The sequence below is a fragment of the Colobus angolensis genome, unplaced genomic scaffold, assembly GCF_000951035.1.
Source record: "Colobus angolensis palliatus isolate OR3802 unplaced genomic scaffold, Cang.pa_1.0 Scaffold80, whole genome shotgun sequence".
NCBI lineage: Eukaryota > Metazoa > Chordata > Mammalia > Primates > Cercopithecidae > Colobus > Colobus angolensis.
Window position 1 is genome coordinate 8,024,294 of NW_012121821.1, and position 13,482 is coordinate 8,037,775.

Here is a 13,482-nt window from a genome sequence, read left to right on the forward strand (position 1 = left end):
CATGCCCATGAATAATCTTCAGGCCCTTGGCCTTCTCACAGTGATCGTCTCCTGTCTTCATAGACCTGACCATTGATTATAAACACTGCCTCCTTGAAACTCAAGTGTTATTTCATGGCACTTATTTTGTAAGGGTAGTCTTCCAAATGGCTATCCATCCAGCTAGATATAGACATTTAGATATATATATATGTTTGTGGTGTATAGGCCACTGTTTTGAAAGTGCCCTACCTCTCTGCCTCCTTTTTCTCCTTAGCATTCCATTCTCCCCCACACCCTATAAAATGTAGACATCCCTCATATTTTTCCACTTAACTTTATTGTCTCCTTTCTCTATACTTCCTCCATTCAACACACATTTATGAAGCCACCGAGAACATAAGAGCAAATAGGACTTGCTGTGTTTGTTTCATTCATTCATTCAGCAAGCCCCTGCCCTCAGGAAGTTGTCAATTGAGTGGAGGAGACAAATAATAAGCAAGGACACAACTGTACATGATATTTGCTAATTGTGACAAGAGCAGTGAATAACACAAACATGGTATAGGTAGGGAACAAATAACAAGGGGTGAGAAGGAGGGAAGGTCTCTCCAAGAAGGTGGTGTCTAAACTGAGATGAGAAGGTGAAGGAGGGATTGGAACTCTAGAGCTGGGATACAGTGTTTCAAGCAGGAGAACAGTGTGAGTAGAGGCCTTAGGTGGAAAGAATGTGATGTGTTTGCGGATCTGTAAAAAAATTAGTATGGCTGGAGCAGAGTAAGAGAGAGGGAAGTGATGTGGATGCAGTTGGAGAGGAAGAAAAAGACCAGATCGTGCAGGGCCAGTTAAGCCATGTATGGAATTCAAATAAGAGCAACGGGAAGCCATTGGAGGATTATGTGCAGCTAGTGAACCAATAGGATTTATGAACCTAAAAGATTTCTCAGATTTCTGCATGCAAAATAGATTGGGGAATTATGGAAGCCAAAGGACCCTGTAGGAGGCTACAATAGGTGTCTGAGCAAGAAACTCATGACTTTCTGTATATAGATGACCTCCAAATCTATGTTTCCAGACCAGATCTCTTTTGCCTTTGATTGCTAGGCCAATGGTTCTCAACATATTGTCCCTGGACAGTGGTGCACTGGCACCACCTTGTTATTTATTCTTTATCTAAACTTGCTCTTTATATGAACTTGCTTTTGAGAAATACAAATTAATGTGCCCCCACCCCAACTTGGTAAATCAGGAACTCTGGGGATTAAACTCAGAAAACTGCCTTTAACAAGCTCTCCAGGTGATTCTGATGCATGGTAAAGCTTGAGGACCACTACTCTAGGCTAGTGACTCTTGAAATCTAGTGACATCAGGATCACCTGTAGTGCTTGTAAAACCACACATCTCTGGGCCCCACCACAGAATTTCTTCAGCAGGCTGGGGATTGGGAAGAGAAAGTCAAGAATTTGCATTTATAAGCCACTTCCAGGTGATGTCAATACTGCTGGTTTAGCTACCACATTTTGAAAATCCCCAACTACTTAAGTGACACCTCCACCAAGTATCTTCCAGTACTTCAAAACTCAACATGTGCAGAACAAAGTTCAATCATGTGTCACCTGCCCAGCCTCCCACAACCATTTTCTCCTACCTTGCCTGCTTGCCACCAGCATTCTTATTATCCAGATTTGTGTCTGCCCTGTCAGTCATTTGCTGTCATTTTCTTCTCCTACCTCCTAAATTCAGCCAATTTTCAAGTCTTAAAGCTTATAATTCCACCTTGTCTTTCCTGTTTGTTCAGTCGATTTTGTCACCACCTAGTTCGGGTTCTCATTGTCTCATTTGGGTAACTCGTTTTTTGTTTATTTGTTTGTTTTTTAGACGGAGTCTCACTCTGTCACCCAGGCTGCAGTGCAGTGGCACAATGTCAGCTCATTGTTACTTCCACCTCCTGGGTTCAAGCAATTCTCCTACTCAGCCTCCCAAATAGCTGGGATTACAGGCACCCACCACTGTGCCCAGCTAATTTTTGTATTTTAGTAGAGATGAGGTTTCACCATGTTGACCAGGCTCGTCTCAAACTCCTGACCTCAAGGATCCGCCTGCCTTGGCCTCCCAAACTGCTGGGATTACATGCATGAGCCACCGCGCCTAGCCTGAGTACCTGTTAAAATCTGTTAACAAATCACCTGTCCTAATTCTCTCAACAATTAATGAATTAATCATTGTTTCTGGGGATGGAGACCATGAAGGTCTTCAGGTGATCTTACAAATATTAAACAGAGAGAACTACTTTAAAGTTTCCCATCCTTGAATATGCATTAGAATTGCCTAGCATAGTTTTTAAAGCTACTAATGACCAGGGATTGTCCCCAGAGATTCCGATTTAATGGATCTCAGTGGGGACCCAGACATCATTTTTTCAAAGCTCTACAGGTGGGCTGAGAACCACTGGAATATATGAAAGCACCCTAACAGACAAAGACAGTCAGGGACTCATCAGTTGGTTGAACATAGGGACTAAAGGGAAATTATAAAGATGAGAGATGACTCTGAATAGGGATATGAAATCAGGTGTCAGGAGCCTGGTGAGGGACAGAAACAGGGAATTCAAGGGAAGAACTGATTTTGGAGGCAAGAAGATGCCCAGTTCTGGATATACTAAGAGTAAGGGGGCGGCAGGACATCTAAATGGGAATGTCAGTAACATTGTTAGAATGTAAGTGTGAAGCATGATGGGTCTGTTCTAGAGATAATGATTGGAGAGTAGTTTACGAAGAGGTGATGGTTGAAGTTGCTGGGTGGATGAGAACCTTGAGAGAGAACCTTGAGAGAGGTCTGTGTTTCCTGGTGTAGTTTTTCAATCTACAATAAAATCACTGGAACTGTTTATTAAAAATGCAGATTTCCAAGTCCTTCTCCCAGAATGTCTGGTTCCCTGGGTCAGGATTGGGGCCTTGGGGATCTGAATTTTTTATGGCTTCTAAGGTGATGGCAATGCACACTAAAATTTCAGTACCACTAAGCAGAGCAGAAAAAAAGAAAAGGTGTGAGGACAGAAACTTGAGGAACATCTATGGTTGGAAGATGAAGACTAAAAGAGAGCCTAGGAAGAGGAAGAAGAGACGACCAGTCATAGCGGTAAGAGTAGTAAGATTGTGCTGAATCTGAAAGGCAGTCAGAGGAATTTAAATAAAAAGCAATGGGCAATGGTTTTCTGATAGCCAATGCCTCAAGTGATACAACCATCGTGTCCCTGCATTTTCCTATTTGAGGTCAGGGTTGCTCCTAACCAACCTAAGCTTCAGACCAACCTTCCTTTAACCAGAGTAATAATTACAAACCCTAAATTTGGGGTCAAAATGCTATATTTGAACCAAATTTTCTTCTATGAACTTTTCTACCTAGTGTGAGCAAATAACCTCTCTTTGGCTCATTCTGCTATTTGTAAATAGAGATGATGCCAATTGTTGAATGTGATTGTTTTAAACAAATAGTACCATGCTCATAAAGTACTGAATATTGTGCCCTAGCATTTATGAACTGTTTGATAAATGGTAGCTACTCTTTATATGCCCAAAAGCACTATACGTAGCATATTGAAAGTGCTCTAAGAAATTGCTGAATTTAAGTTTGATATGTAACAAAGAAGGAATATTCCTCAGCTGTTTCTAATCTGGTTCTATAATGACTAGCTATCTTGGAATAGTTATGCCAGACCTGAAGCAACTGCAGCAGTATGGCCAGCTGCCTTTGGAAACAAGATCAAACGATCAATAAATATCAGTTGAGCTCCCTTTTCTGTGCATGCAATAAGACTCTTGAGTTTAGGAGTCTATAATCCGATAGACTGCTTATAAAAGGGTAGAAAATGAGCTAGGCACTGTGGTGCGTACCTGTAGTCCCAGCTACTAGAGAGGCTGAGTTGGGAGGATCCTGAAGTCCAGGATCTTAAAAAACAACAACGACAACAACAACAACAAAAGCAAACTTTAAAAGAAAGGGTAGAGGATAGGAAATCAACCTTTATAGGCTAGATTTTATAGAATGTATCTTATAGGAGAGCTGACTGTTAACTGAGATGGTTAAGGAAGATTCCATAAAGGAATTGAAATTGGACTCTCTTAGTCTGGTTAAAGAAACCACAGGGCCCTATGCACATTAAAGGATCTCCTTAATGACTTGAAAGAGTTTATTTACTTGGTCCAGTGGTCTTAGTTCTTAACAATTCTTAGCCCTTGAACCTTGAAATCGGAATATTTTTTATTATATCAAATAATGAAAGCAAAATGCACAGCTCATGAATACACAGTTTAAGAAAGGAAGCCTTTTGACTGGATTTCACAAATCGGATATGCTTGACACAATGACAGCAGCACTTGAGGCATTGGCTAGAACAATGGAAGGGGGTGGATACAGTTTTCGAAAATTGCTTCAAGGAGTATTGGGAAAGACATTTTTTTCTCAAATGGGAAGAAAATTCATTGATGAAATATCATGATTCTTGTATCCAAGGCACTAAATTGGCTTCTGCAAATCTTACCAAAGATGAACACAAGAAGGTTAAGTTCTTATGTATCTGTTCCCATCTGACCAGCAGGAGCACCTCGTAAAACAACACCTACCATGGTGGGCTTAGTCAATTATTGCTGTCATGCATTACTGCAAGTTGAGGCAAATTACATCTTACTATAAGTTTCATCATATTTCTAATTCTTCATATGACTCAGATACTTGGCTCCTGTATGGATAAACCAAAGCCAAACCTATAAATGTAGTTGGCCCTAAAAGTAACAAAAGCAAATCAATTAATTGAATTGAATCACGAATATCAATTTTAATTGACTATTATTATCCTGGTTTCATCACTTATGTATCTTTTGAGAGTCCCTAATTATATTATCATAGTTTTGGCTAACTTTATTTAGGACAATTTTTTTCCAAATGAGAATATTTTGATACTTTATAAAAGAATAAAAGACTTTTCAGAAATTTTACATTTAAATGATAGTTTAGCAGCAATTAATTATTCAGGTAAATTACAACTCTAAAGAGTGGGAAAATTCAGAAATAGTCACAGAACTGCTGAAATCAATATTGGAAAATCACAGAGAAGGAAAACAGTACCAGAAAACTGGAAATAGGCAAGTACCATCCAGATCTTTAGAATGGAAAAAGGGGAAAAATTATTACCATTAAGCCTGATAGCCCTCATCAAATTTCTAGAAGAAATTAATTTAACATTTATAGAGTGTATGCCCTTTCACTGTCGTGTGCTTTGTAAAAGTTGGAAAATAAAGCGACAATTTCTAGGAGCCAGCATGAATTTACTAAGTAGTCTGATGAAACGTTTTCTTTTAAATCACAAGAATTATGATGTTCAAGTTAATTCTACTCCAATTATTTAAGTAGCACTGCTATTACATAGCTTCTACGCTCCATAAGAAGACTAGACTACCTTTAAATAAATAAGGAAAGCGACAATGTTTTTCACTTTACATAAAACCTTTCGGAGCTTTGGTGTCTTCGTCTACAAAATGTGGATAATAATAATCCCTGACCTACTCAGTGATATAAATTATGGGAAAGTGCTTTTTACAATGTTAATGACATGTTATAATAAAGTAATCTTACAATAAACAAGAAGAAGAAAAAGGGAGGAAGAGGAGACTGAGGGAGGAAAAAATAACAGTAGGAAATGCAAGTGTAATTTTTTAAAAATTGAGGGTAGAAAAAGACCTCCGTGAAAGAACCCTTTCATTTCTTTTAATGTAAGGGAAATAAGGCTCATAGAAGTTAAGTAACTTGTGTTATCTCACAGCAAGTTAATGGTGAGAAGGAAGAAAACAAAAAGGGAAAGAAAAAAAAATAACTAAATTAGAAGTCAAGAAGAAATTTGTGCAAGAACTGACCCAGGAGGCCTAGTAGATCTAGCCAGGCCTTCTCACTTAGCTCTGAAAATGCTACTCAGCCAAGTGGACCCATGTTGGATCATGGTTTCCTGCACAATAATTTCCCAAAGGTTTCAAATGCAAGGTCAAATGCCCCCTTCCATCCTCAGTACTCCCCCGATCTTGTACACATACCTCTCCCTATGTCTAGAGAGGAAAAATTAGACCTACACATGATTGCTTTGCTCTCATCCCTCCGTTTTACAAAAGGAAGCTACAAAATATAAAATAAAATCCTTTAAAGATTCAAATTACTTTAGCAATTCAAAGAAAATTGTACATTCTCCAAAATACTGTAGATGGTTTTTACAGCACCAAAACATCTACCTGTTTGATTTCTTGAAATAGGAATGTGTCTATTGTCTATCATAACTTAATGGCTTTTTTCTTTTAATAGCAATTAAGTCAGTAAAACTAACAATGGTGGGACAATATGAGTCATATTTGGAGCAATGACTTAAGGGATAAAAGCTTTTAAAAATATTTTATGTAGAAAGACAAGTTTTTTTTTAACAAGTTATATCTTATTACAGAAGCGAAGATGATGAAAAAAATATTCCCATGAAATGATAATTTTAGAGACAGCGTTTACAAAAAAAAAAACTTCTGACCAAATGTTATGTTGCTCTCTAGGGTTGGAAAATAATTGCTTAGCAAACTGTTAGTTCAAATCATCACAAGAAAGATGTGTGTGTTTCTTCCTATTTGTGTACTGTGACCACATTTGAAAGCCTGTTTTATTCCTGTTTGCATGCATTTCCGTTTTGAAAGTACTAAAGCCACCCCACATGGTAAAGAAATAAAAGGGGAATGATTTCCTTAAATTGCTGTTTTTGTCAATGAGACAGATCTGTCACCAGCCCAGCAAAGACCTAATAGCAGATCATAAATTCCTTTGCTTTAAGACAGACCGCCCTGATATCACAGGTCAGTGTTTCCACAGGTTAGTTCCGAATATAGACTCAGGAGACCGAAAGTCCCTGCCCAAAAAAGAAAACCAATTTGTGTGAAGTGAGTTTCAGGAAATGTAACAGAAAGGCATTCACCCTAACAATAATTTAAACTAGTTTAAAAAAAATAAAGTTTTTATCTTCTCCTTTTCATTTCCAAAGTCACTATTTCAAAAGCCCTCCAGCTATTTGATGATACTGTCACAGCAGTGAAAGCTGATAAACACCTAGTTGAAGGCTATGTTTTAGAGCTCACAAATGCACTGTTGAAGTCCTGACTGTGAACAGGAGAGTTAGGGGCATTTTGACCAAAATAAGTTATGAGTCAGTTGAGTCTGATCAATTAAGCTGTCTATGATTGTCAACCAAACCTGAATCTGTCTTAATTCAAAAAGCAACTTTTTTATATCACATCATGCCCATTTCATTTGCTTCAGTATTCTACATAGCACTTTAGATAACTAATCAAATGCATGTGGATTATACATAATGTAACTGTAAGTATAAAACGTTGCTCCTCTTTGACTGCCTACATTCCACCTCGACCCTAGTGGCTCATCAGGTTGGATTTTTCTTCCACACCAAATCCCACCACTTCATGCCACCTCTACCACTGCTACACTATCCCACCATCTCCCATCTGAAGATTTTAGTCCCTCCTGTGCTTCCACTCTTGACCCCCTGGTCTATTCTCCACTTTAAAAGGGTCCCATTGAAAATGTTGGCAAACTATGCATCTAACAAAGATCTAATATCCAGTATCTATAAGAAACTTAAAAAAATTTACAAGGAAAAAACAAAGAAAGTAAAAAGTGGGCAGACACTTTTCAAAAGAAGACATACATGCAGCCAACAAGTATATGAAAAAAAAAGCTCAGCATTACTGATAATTAGAGAAATGCAAATCAAAACCACAATGAGATACCATCTCACACCAGTCAGAATGCCTATAATTAAAAAGTCAAAAAATAACAGATGCTGGCAAGATCGTGGAGAAAAAGGAATGTTTATACAGTGTTGGTGGGAGTGAAAATTAGCTCAACCATTGTGAAGACAGTGTGGCTATTCCTCAAAGACCTAAAAACAGAACTACCATTCAACCCAGCAATACATTACTGGGTATATACCCAAAGGAATATAAATCATTCTATTATAAAGACACATGAATGCATATGCTCATTGCAGCACTATTCACTGTACCAAAGACATGAAATCAACCTAAATCCCCATCAGTGGTAGACTGGATAAAGAAAATGTGGTACCTGTACACCATGGAATATTATTCAGCCATAAAAAAGAACAAGATCACGTCCTTTGCAGAAACGTGGATGGAGCTGGATGGAGGCCATTATCCTTAGCGAACTAACACAGGAACAGAAAACCAGGTACCACATACTCTTACTTACAAGTGGGAGCTAAATGATGAGAACACGTGGACACATAGAGAGGAACAACACACACTGGGGCCTATCAGAGGATGGGAGGAGGCAAAGGATCAGGAAAAAATAACTAATGGGTACTGGGCTTGATACCTGGGTGATGAAATAATCTGTACAACAAACCCCCATGACACAAGTTTACCTATATAACAAACCTGCATATGTACCCTGGACTTAAAAGTTAAATAAATATATATACAAAAGGGTCCCATCAGAAGGACATTTCTAAAACACAGATCTGATCACATTACTCTCTGATTTGAAATCCTTGCAAAGACCTTTATGGGATGGGCCTGGACACCTCTCCAACCTTACCTCCTGCCATCCTCCTGCTGTCATTCCACTCCAGCCATGCTCGCCTCCTTGCAGCTTCTGGACCACACCAGGCACACTCTACCTCAGGAATTTTGTTGTCTTTATATCAATACCTGCATGGTGCAGGCGTCTACTGAAATGCCTACTTAGCAGAGAGATTTTTCTGACCATCTTATCTGAAATAATAGCCCATCACCACCACAACCACCACCCATTGCTCTCTATCCCTTTGCTTTGATTTTGCTTTTTTCAGAGCATTTTTCATGTTATATTATTCACTTGACTTTTTATTTAATAACTATCTTGTCACATTTGAATACCAGCTCCATGAGGTTAGGGACTTTATCCTGGTATTCACTGCTGTATCACTCACTGTCACCTAAAGAGGTACTAACACAAAGCTGGGCACTGTGGCTCACGCCTGTAATCCTAACACTTTGGGAGGCTGAGGCAGTGAATCGCTTGAGTCCAGGAATTTGAGACCAGCCTGGACAACATGGCAAAACCCTGTCTCTACCAAAAAAAAAAAAAATACAAAATTTAGCCGGGCATGGTGTCACATGCCTGTAGTTCCGCCACTTGTGGGGCTGAGGCGGGAAGATTGGTTGAGCTTGGGAGGCAAGGTTGCAGTGAACCAAGTTTGAGTTACTGCACTCTAGCCTGGGTGACAGAGTGAGACCCTGTTTCAAAAAAATAATAATAATAAATAAATAAATATTTAAAAAAAAATAAAGTGGCACGAGCACAGAGCAGGCCCTCAATAAATACTGTGGGATATAAAAAAGATAGCTTCAGATGTAGAGGAATTATAACCCTGATGCATTATTAGTAGGAATATATAAAAGTGTAATCATTTTTCCAATGGTTATGCATAGAACCACCATTTGACCCAAGAATTCCACTACTAGATATATACCCAAAGGAATGGAATCCAGGGACTCAGATATTTGTACACTAATATTCGTAGCATCACTGTTCACAAGAGCCAAAAGATGGAAATAATACAACTTTCAATTAACAGATGAAGGGATAAACAAAATGCAGTATATACATACAACGGTACCTTATTCTATCACAAAAAGGAATGCAATTTTGATATATGATATAACACGGTTGGACACTGAAAATATTATGCTTAGTGAAATAAGTCAGATACAAAAAGAAAACATTACATGATTCCACTAATATGAGATACCTAGAAAAAGCAAATTCATAGAGACAGGATGTAGAATAGAAATTACCAGGGGCTGGAAATAAGGGGAATGGAGGGATATTGCTAATCAGGTATGGAGATTTTGTTTGGGATAATCAAAAATTTGGGTGTAGATAGTGGTGATGGTTAGACAACATTGCGAATATATATAATGCTACTGAATTGGAATACTATGCAGCCATGAAAAAGGATGAGTTTATGTCCTTTGCAGCAACAGAGATGACAGTGGAAACCATCATTCTCAGCAAAGTAACACAAGAAGAGAAAACCAAACACCGCATGTTCTCGCTCATAAGTGGGAATTGAACAATGAGAACACTTGGACACAGGGAGGGAAACATCACACACGGGGCCTGTCGCAGGATGGGGACTGGGGGAGGGACACCTTTAGGAGAAATACCTAAATGATGAGTTGATGGGTGCAGCAAACCAACATGGCACATATATACCTATGTAACAAACCTGCACATTGTGCACATGTACCCCAGAACTTAAAGTATAATAAAAAATAATCTCTAGACAGGCAGGCTAGTGTGGGAGGAAAATTTTTTAAATGTTACTGAATCTACACATACAAATGTTTAAAATGGTAAATATTATTTTATATATATTTTACCACAATAAAAATATGCATAACCAAGACCAGGAAAAAAGATAGCTTGAAAGAATAACATTTCTTCCCAACTTAGACTGACTTTTAGGAAAATAGCAACATACGATGTCTGTGATAGTTCAGGTGCACCAATTGCAAGCTAACAATAGGAAGACGAAAGGCAAATAAAGCAGCGAGACGGAGAATATTGTAGATTGAAACAGCTTTGCAAACACGATGCATTGGGGCCAATATCTAGGCAAGTATGACACCATACCTTTCTTTCCTGCAATGGAGGTTTACCAGCCCAGACAGCTAAATAATCCTTCAGTCCTTGACTCTCAGAGGATACCACAGGGTCCATTCTGATTCGATTATTCACCCAAAACAGACTTCAGAGCTTTGGGACAGCTCAGTTCCACAGGGTCATCCAGGAGCCCGGGTTCCTTCTGGTTTTCTGTTGTTCTTGTTTTGCCTTCTGTGGAATGTTCTCCAAACCAGAATTGTTGATGATATCTCACCAGTACCCCTTCTGCAGGAAGGGGAAGTTGAAGAAATTAAGAACAAGCAATGTCTGTTTAAGGAGGTGATACAGGTGTTTCATATATCACTTTTGATCACAGTTGAATTTAGTTACATAATCAGGATTAGATGCAAAGAAGACTGGAAAATCAGACTGTAGCTGGGTGGCCATGTAATCTGCTAAAATTCTGGGTGGGGGAATTATTCTACAAGGGGAGAATGGATACTGGGGGACAGTCAGTAGTCTCTACTCAACTGGTTAGTTAGGCACTACTGGGGCAACCTACTTTCAGACAGTATTCAAGGCCCTATACGGATACCAAGAGAATACCCAGGTTCAAGGAGTTCCCAGTCTTTCATGTGTCATAAGACAAGTACACAATATAACACAAGGTATATTGTAAAATCTATAGCAAGACACAAAGTGCTACCAAAGGAGTTCAAAGTAGAGAGATGGACCATCAGAAACTGAGCTTTCCAAATGCTTTCCAAACTCATGGGCGATCTCTCTACTTTGAAGTCCTTTGGTAGCACTGAGGTTGCTTTGGAAAACGGAGGGAAAGGAGAGTATTTTAGGTGGAACAAATGGCTAGAGCAGGGAATGTGGAGGGCATGTCTAAAAAAAGCAAACCTCGTGGTCTAGTTCAGTTCTAGCATCCAGTAGGGATCAGGGAATTCTCAGAAAAGAGTCTGAGGACTTTTCATTTCTATTTACCTGGCATGGAAACTGACAGAGAGTTTTCGAATAGGGCAGTAATATGGTCAGAGTTGTCTTTATAAAGACCATCAGTGAATATGGAGTGGGTGGGAGTAGGTCGAGACTGAATATGGGGAGACAAGATGGAAGGTCAGAGTTAGTGTCTAAAGAGGGTTTTCTGATAAGACAGTTTTATAGGAAATAAAGAAATAAAACATCTCTTAGGTTACCCTGGTCAAATATTATGCTGAATTACATGTTAATAACACATATTTATTAAGTGCCTACACCATAGTTAGGCTAGTAGCTCTCAAACCTTTCTGACCATGTATAGGAAGAAACAAATTTCCTCCCCTCAATCCATTTTCACAAATATATTTGGAAACAAAGGCTTTTATAAAACAATACTTCAGTCAATTCATTCTGCTGTTTGTCTACTCTATTCTTTTTCTTAATTTTAGAGCAGGCCACTAAATTATTTATCACTTGAAAAAACACTTCTTTAGGTACCATGAGATAGGTAGGAGGAATACAATATAAGAGCTATCCAAGTCTTTTAAAAGATTGTATCTGTAAAGAAAAGGAAAAACAGGGACAAACACAAATGACCACAAGACAAGGTAGGGAAATCATGGAGGTTTGGATCTGGAAGGGACCCAAGGAGCCATTTTATCTTAATATTTCTTGTAATTAGTGGGACAGCAAGGCTCAGCAATATTAACTAACTTCAATTCAACAACACAAAGCAAGTTAGTGCTGCAGACGCAGGATAAGCAGAGCCTCTCGGAGAGATCCTAGGACCTTCTTATGTTGTTAATGTTTTTAAGCATAATTTTTTAAAGTGTGTTGTATTTTAATTTTATTTCATTTGCTTGGCATAAATAATGCTTTAAATACACATACCACAAATACTACTCTGAAGTTCTATTCATATGATAAGTGTAGCATTTCTTTAAATATTCATTTATAGTATATTATTAGTGGTGTGAAGTGGTAATGGGACGCATATTTAAAGTTGTATGAGAAATGGCTTATTTCAGTCCAGTCAGTGGATCTCTGACTGAATGCTCTCTCCTTTAAAGATAGTATCGAAGGTATACATTTGAGGCTGTTAGGTCCTTCAGAAATAAGCACTGGTCAATTGGACCAACCGAATCCTTATCCCCAAATCCCCATCTCCATCAAAAAAAGCAGGGGGCTGGGTACTATGGCACACCCCTATAGTTCCAGCTACTCAGGGGGCTGAGGCAGGAGGATTGCTTGAGCCTAGGAGTTCAAGGCCAGCCTTGGCAAGAAACCATCTCTAAAAAAGAAAAAAAAAAAAAAACAGGGCAAAGGTATATTGAGTCCCAGTTCTACTCACCATTCTGTATGATCAGCTTCTCAAAATACTGTGCTCTTTGGAGTCACATTGTTGTTTTTGCATTTTCCATTTTGTTCTTTAACATATGAGGTTATGGCTTTGATGTGGCTGCAGAAAAAATGCTGAATCACATGTTTCAGGTACCACATCTTGTTGATCTTTTGCACAATTTTTCACTGTGGCTATCTCCTACGTAGAAAAATATTATAAAGTAACCTTCTAAAATTTTACCATTTAATAATGTCAGAATTTTCCATTAAATAACGCATGTTAATGTCCTTCATGCTAATATCTCTTTGTTTTCAATTTTTTTAAGTATTGCTCTATCAAATCATGTTAAATTAAGCTACTCTGTCCTTTGCTGGTGGAGTTTAGAAAAAAGTGATTGTGATAGTTTACACTCTTATTTGACAAATTTAATAAGAAAGTTGGGTATTTCGAGGTATAGTTGCAACAGAAATATT

At 38.4% G+C, this 13,482-nt stretch overlaps 1 protein-coding gene across 3 annotated transcripts in view; it reads left to right on the plus strand.

The window, feature by feature from the left end:
- LGR5 (leucine-rich repeat containing G protein-coupled receptor 5) overlaps positions 1–13,482 on the plus strand; it is a 146,835-nt gene that overhangs the window by 72,354 nt on the left and 60,999 nt on the right. The gene's annotated exons all lie outside the window — the stretch shown is intronic.